Here is a 7,445-nt window from a genome sequence, read left to right as displayed (position 1 = left end):
ATTGACCTTTTGATATTCGATTAATCGTTAAAGTCATTCATCAACTATATATGTTTACAACTCACTTGAGTTGACGTGTCCTTAGTTTGTTTCTAATTTTGATCCAATACCTGAACACATATATTTGTCATGTATCTTTAGATTAAACATGAACTCATATGATTATTTGGAGGCCCCTCTTTGCTGTTCAACAATCAGTAAGTTGTCCAGTTATTGTTAAAGTTGTCCTGACCTCAGATCAGTTACAAAGTTTCCATCTGTTCACACGATGGAAACTGTTAGCATGGTGATTAGCATGGTGAACCCAGATCATGACCATGTCTCGTGATCAGTTTGGTTATTAGGTGACGGCCTTTAAATATCTACTGTCTGCTGTGTGAAACAGTCTCTGCGCTCTTCTCCAGTCGGTGACTGCTGTGATGCATTTCGCTCACTGTCATCTGAATTTTAAAAACAACATATTCTTGCATGCTACTTTGCTTCACAGTAGTCTAGGATGTGTTTATTGTTTGTGTTGTAGCGAGTCATCTATATAAATGGTAATTCTTCAGTATTGTAATTTGACATTAGCAAAAAGGGAAGACCACATAATTTAGAAAACACATTTGTGTATCAGAACTTAGTTTCTTCTTCTCTCCTATTAATCATCTGACGACCCCTCAGATTTATCTGGTGACCCTTTGGAAGGGTCCGACCCCTAGGTTGGGAACCAGTGGACCAATCTAGCAAACTGTATATAAAGTACCGGTAGTTAAAAGTAGCTCCACATGAAACAGCTAGAACAGTAACATGCTGCTCTAACATTGATGCCTCAGTATTAATAATCTAATAATATCACATAGAATCTGACATCACTAGGGGTATCACAATTTCGATTTTATAATCAAAAATTAAGCAAAAAGAGCTTTCGATTTCGACTATCGAAATAAAAAGCAGGGTCAGTGATTCCCGCAGTAATCTTTTGTCTCTCCACCCCCGCCTACTTGCGCACATCCAATGAAAAAAACCATGCAGCTAAAGGCACAGGGCAACTCTGGCTTACCAGTAGCCTGCAGATACATTTTTTTCAGACAACATGGTCACTGCCGGAGTCGGAGGTAACATAGAAATAACAGAAAATCCTCCTGCTTCCCTGAAGTCACTGGGTGGCAACATTTTGGCTTACCTATGAGTGATTTATGTAACCAAAACAACAAAAGGAAGTGGGCTCCTATGATGCATTTAGGTGCATCTCGTTAAAATAATGGGGCATTCAATTGCACCTTGTAAACTCTGAGAAACTTAAACTGTTGTTGTAAAGTACCCTTCTGCCATCTTGTGGTTCTTATTGTGGCATTACTTTTCCCGTTGAAAAAAAAAAGTTTAAATTGAAATTTGAACCGAATCGTGATTTTGAAGAATCGTGATACCCCTAGACATCACTCACAGACAGAGACATTTTACTGCACTACATGTACTTTTACTGCACAACACGAACTTTCACTGCATGAAGCTGACAATACTTCTGCACCTTTACTTTATGGAGCTAATACTACTTGTGTACTTTTACTTGAGTGAATGCATGACTTGTAATGGAGCACACATACATGTGGTACTTTTACTGAAGTAAAGAATCTGAGTACTTCCTGCAGCAGCTGTTAGAAAGTGACTCCTGTGATGTCATCATTAGCTCGAATTAGCTGCTACGCTACATGGTGATGGATAAAGAGCTCTACCTTATCTGATACACACTCAGGTATCTTGTGTTTTTGTTTTGTTTTGTGTGTGTGTGTGTGTGTGTGTGTGTGTGTGTGTGTGGGATGTTATCTGGGATTCTGTTTGTGACCTCAGTCCTGACCCCTCCCACCTGTGCCATCATCAGGTAACTCACCTGAACACCAGCAGGAGTCAAAGGTCAACCCACTACTTTCCCATGACCCCCCCCACATTAACAGTATAACCTTTGTTCCCTGTGTGAGTCTAAATATGAGAATAGCGACACCTGCAGCAGTTTCCTGTCTGATCACACTCTGTTTTTATGTATATGACTAAATTTTATTCAGCTCGAAATCTGATTCTCCTCTGAACTCAAATTAACTACAATTAAATTAATAAATATTAACAACTAAAATCTAGCGCTAACCCTTTAAACATCCTCTCCTTTATTTAGAAGACGGAGAAGTACTCAGAGCTTCAACGTCAGTCAAAGAAGTAATACCACAATGTAGAAGTACAGTCCTGCACTCAAAATCTTACTGAATTAAAAGTAAAAAAAAAAGTATTAGCATCAAAATATACTTAAAGTACCAAAAGGAAAAGTACTTATGCTATCAAGCCATCTGATTGGTTCATAGCCGTGATACAATAACCACATACCAAGGTTATGACATGAACTATTGCTTGATTATATTATTGCATAGGTGTAATTCACAGGGGGTATGGATTACAACCCCAATAATCAAAACTGGCCAGTGCAACCAACCCCAAAAACCTATTATAATTTCTGTTACATGAATAAAGACATTTGCACCATAACTTGATGCAGAAAAGGCACAAATTGTTGCAGAAAGATTCACCAGAATGCAGAAAATGAAGTGGTTGATGTTCAAAATTTCAATTTTGCTCAAAAGTGGAGATCCCAATCCCTCCAATTTTGAACCCAAAGTTACGCCCTTGTATTATTGTATTATAATTATTGATGCATTAATGTGTTTAACATCTTAATATTGCAGCTGGTCAACATGGGGCTCATTTTAATTACTTATACAGCTGGGTAGTATAATCTATAATAATCCATCATCATTTATTAGTTGATATTTGGTTTTAATTATCTCAATCTGCAAATTAACTAAAGTTATTAGATACCGTATGTAGTGCAGTAAAACGTACAATAATTTACTCTGAGATGCAATGGAGTAGAAGTAGAAAGTAGCAAAAAATGTACCTCAGAATTGTATTCAAGTACAGTTGTTGAGTAAATGTACTTATTGGTTGTTACTTTCCACTACTTTCCAAGAGGCTGAAACATCACTGAAGTCACAGCTGAGCATTATGGACAGATTTCTATACTGTATTTATCATGAATATTAGTACTATATTCCACTCTGTACTTCTACTGTAGCTGATTGCTGTTAAAAGATTTAATGTCAGATTTAGCTAAAGTTAAGTCTTTGTATGGGGGAGGTGGAGGGAGTTCGAGGACTGCTCCTCTTGCTCCTCAATGAGTCTTTGCTTTATACCCAGCATGCCTTGCTTCACCTCACTCTGCCTTTCAATATAATTTGTGAGGATCAGTGGGAGCATCGGTTGTCTGATTTCATCATCACGTCTCCTGTTGCAGCAGAATCAATCAGACATCTCCACAGATCAATAGAGCTGTCAGAGAGTGATCAGTGTCTAATGGAGCCGCTCACATCCAATAATATCATGATTATCTCGCTCAGTACAAACACATGGAGGTTAGAGACACTCAGAACATATTTACAACAAGACGAGAGAAAATATGTGGCTTTTATATCTAAAAGCTTTCATAAAATATGAAAAAATGACTATCAAATACATTAAAACTCGTAATGTATTTCTGTGTGTATATAACACTAGCAAATACAACACAACCAGTTACAATCTTTAAAAAAAAAAAAACATTTTATTGTGTATATTTTGAAGTTACAGTATCAGGGAGAAGTGTTGGTCCTACTGAGTGATGAATGGTTTTGGGTGGGAGAGTATGGGGGACTACTTTCTTTTGTCAGTGAAGCTGTGATTCAGTACAGTTAAGTTTAGTATAGTTTGTTATATTTGTAGCTTTCAGTCTGCACACTTTATTGTTTTGGTTGTGTGTGTATGTATTCCATGTGTTAGGGCGATATCGCCTAAAATGAAATATGATTAATAATCGTCACATTTACCTCAGTAACGATAAATAAACAATATCTTTATTAAATACACATGTACACCAGATTCTCCGTCCTCACAGTGGAGCTCCTATTAATGATTTGTACTCAACAATAAACAGAAAATCAAAGACTCTTAATGTATTCAGCATTAGGAACAATTTTAGGTGTCGTGCTGACATGACTGAAACGAGCTTGTAAGAGAGCCACGACTTCTGTTTTGATGAATCTCCGGCTCGGCTACATATTACCGGCTAATATTCAGCTCACAGCACAGTTTCTAACACTGAACACTGAATCTAATGTGGAAAAATAAGAGTGTAATGAAAACGGTCTGTGTTCAGACTGATAACAGATTTCTGAGTGTTCTGTTGATGGGATTTTATTCTCCTACAATGCAATGCACTGAGGAAGCTGAGAAGCTGCAGAAGGTTAGAGGGAGATATGATGATTAGTCACTATAAATCACACATATTGTCAAACCTTTTAAAATCTCTGGTATTAGTGCAATAATGCAAATTATATTTAAATTTTATATGATTTTTGTATTCATGTGACAAGTATTGATTTGTCAGGACTTTAATTACCTAAAACAACATTCCTGTCCAGTTATTTGATTTATTAACTTGTTATGTTTTGTGGGTGGACATATACTAGTTAATAGATAATAATAAAAGATAATAGTTGTTGTTGGAAACCCTTTATCAAGTTAAAATAAAACAATTCCCATTCTAGAATAGAAATATATATATAAACATCGATAAATTATAAAAAAAAAAAATAAGAAAAAATATTTAAAAAAATAAATAAGAAAGAATAAGAAACAGGTATGTACATGTGCATTATACTACAATATATAAAACAAAAACCTATATAAATATAACAATAATAATGATGTAAATATGATTAAGAGTGTTTAAAATGTAAGAATAGTATAAATTAATAAATAAGAGTTCTTTGTTCTGTCAACCGGTTTATTTCATGGAAAATTGATTGTATCACTTCAGGATTTAGAAAATGTTTCAATAAAAATACTTATTGGAAAATGTATTTGATTTCCAGAAAAATTAGGCAAATCTATATACATATTGATATTGTGATATAACATTATACAAAGATGTTGCTTTTATTTGTGAAGTCACAATTGGATTGATATCCATCGGTGCACTTATTGCATCATTTCTTGTTGGTACAAAATGGTCAAATATGTAGATTTGTTATTCTTTCTTGTTTATGAACTGCAGGAACTTCTAAAGGTGAGTGTACAGTACACACTTCAGGTCCTTAAAATGTTCAGTTCAATTACATAAATATTAGGCCTTAAAAGTACTTAAATAGTCTAAAGTTTGAAATTATAAGGTCTTTATTTCCACAAATTTAAAAAAAAAAAATCTAATTTCATTTACCCATCTTTCAATTTATTTTTGTCAAAATGAGTATAGCTCTTCCGCGTCCACATTTCTGATGTTACAACTCTTTAAACCTACTGAACCTTTTTACTTTATACTTGCACTTATTTGTTGCAAAATGTAGACTGACCTAACTCACTTTAAGAATATTCCTAAATTGCACGCCACCACACACACATATATATATATATATATATATATATATATATATATATATATACGATAACCTTCATACTTATATACTTATCTGCAATGCAAAAATTAGCTTTCAAGTTGGTTAAAAAGTAACTTATTAAGGTCTAAAAAAACCATGAAATTGAAGTTTCTGATCCCTTTAGACACCCTGACACTGTGTACAGGTAGTATAGCATTAGTATGGAACTGGGACAGAGCCGTTTGTATTACAGAAGGATGGAGGTGAAGACAGTAAATAAACACTAAACTCTATCATCACTGTCTCTGACACAACAAACACAAAGGCTGCGTGTGATGCTGCTGGCAGATCACAACTTCATCATCAGAAACCAAAACAACACAATCATCTGAGAAAACTAATAAATGATGATATATACTGTGACTTGTTTCAACTTATTCTGCAGGAACTTTGTCCAGTTAGAGACAATAAACCTTTTAGCATATAAACTCCTCCACACAGAGACTGAGAACTACACCTGACAAAATATATAAGAAGAAAAAGGTCAAACCTTGACAGAAAAAAATCAGAATAAAAAAACATAAATAAAGAAAATTGCTTTGTAAGTAAAGACAATTACCGTGTCACACTACCGGCATCAGAACTTGTTTTTCAGTATCAATATTATTTGTTTTTAAACTCCAGATTTAATGTTCAATGCAGAAACACAGTTTTATTTGTAACTAAAGCAACTTGAGCTCCATCTAGTGACGGAGCTGCAGCTGTGGGCTGCTTAGAAGTCATCAAAGTATTTCCTTTATTTTAAGATGCATTAATGGTGACACAGACAAAGTGCAGTTCTTTAATCAGGTTGATGTATTGCTAAATGTGTCACTGTGAGGAGCTAGAGTATATGTTGCTGGATGCAGTGTTATCAATCAATCATTCAATTTTATTTGTCACATGAAATCGTCTGAGGTACAATTCCAGTGAAATGTTATCCCATCAGCTCCTTTAACTTGTGCATGATTCATCATAAAGCAGCAGTGTCCACATTTAGGATAGTGGGCTGATGATAGAAGCTACACCAGACCAGCACTTCCTAAGCCTCTCAGGAAAAGGAATTGCTGGTCTGGTGTACCTGGTACCTCGACAGGGAGAAAAAGGAAGAGTTACCCGAGTGGTTTGGATCTTTAATTGTTTTCTTAGCCTTTTTCTTGCAGGGCCTGGTGTAAATATCCTTTTAGGCTGAGTAGGGCACCGCCTATCGTATGTTCAGCCGAACGAACCACTCTCTGCAGGGCCTTGCGGTCTGTTCGGTGCCGTTTCCATACCATGCAGTAATGTTCACCGTCAGGACGCTCTCAATGATGCAGGAGTAGAAATTTGAGTATTTGAGGGGAGACCCAGAATTTCCTGATGCGTCTGAGCTGAAACAGTCTCTGCTCTGCCTTTCTCACCACTGAGTCAGTATGCATCGCCCAAGTCAGACCCTCAGTGATGTGGACTGAGCACCCGTTGATATTAAGGGGGGGCGTAGATCCTTCCCTGCTTCTTCCCAAAGTCCACTATCATCTCTTTAGTCTTGGCGACATTCATGAGTAGGTTGTTGTCCAGACACCAGTGGGTCAGGTCCTCTACTTCTTTCAGGTCAGCCTTTTCATTGTTGTCTGTGATCAGGCCCACCACAGCTGTGTTGTCAGCAAACATGATGATGGTGTTGGGGGTCAAAAGTGGCTACACAGTTGAGTGTGTACAGGGAGTTCAGCAGGGGACTCAATACACAGCTCTGAGGTACTGAGGTAATAAATCAAGTTAGAAATAGGGTAATTTTCCCATAGACTTCTACACATACAGACTTCTTTTTGCAACCAGTGGAGTTGTCCCCTGCTGGAAATTAGATAGAATGCAGACCCGGAAGCTTTATCCATTATTTTGACAGTCTGGTGCGTACCTACTCACCACAGGAAGTGGCGGTACGCAATAAGAAGTAAGGGTACCCATGTGGACAAAACTCAGAAGTTCCAGTAG

The 7,445-nt window shown here is 36.5% G+C and overlaps 1 long non-coding RNA gene across 1 annotated transcript in view; it reads right to left on the bottom strand.

Annotated features, from left to right (window-relative positions):
- The window catches only part of LOC116051651, a 13,669-nt gene extending 6,616 nt beyond the window's left edge, over positions 1-7,053 (bottom strand). Inside the window, exons 1-2 of the long non-coding RNA XR_004105396.2 lie at positions 6,930-7,053; positions 2,007-2,009 (exon numbers count right to left, since the gene is read on the bottom strand). This is a non-coding gene — a long non-coding RNA (uncharacterized LOC116051651). The remainder of the gene's footprint in view (positions 1-2,006; positions 2,010-6,929) is intronic.
- Between the last annotated feature and the right edge of the window lie 392 nt (positions 7,054-7,445).

Source organism: Sander lucioperca, chromosome 2, assembly GCF_008315115.2.
Source record: "Sander lucioperca isolate FBNREF2018 chromosome 2, SLUC_FBN_1.2, whole genome shotgun sequence".
Lineage (NCBI taxonomy): Eukaryota > Metazoa > Chordata > Actinopteri > Perciformes > Percidae > Sander > Sander lucioperca.
This window is presented reverse-complemented; position numbering and strand designations above follow the sequence as displayed.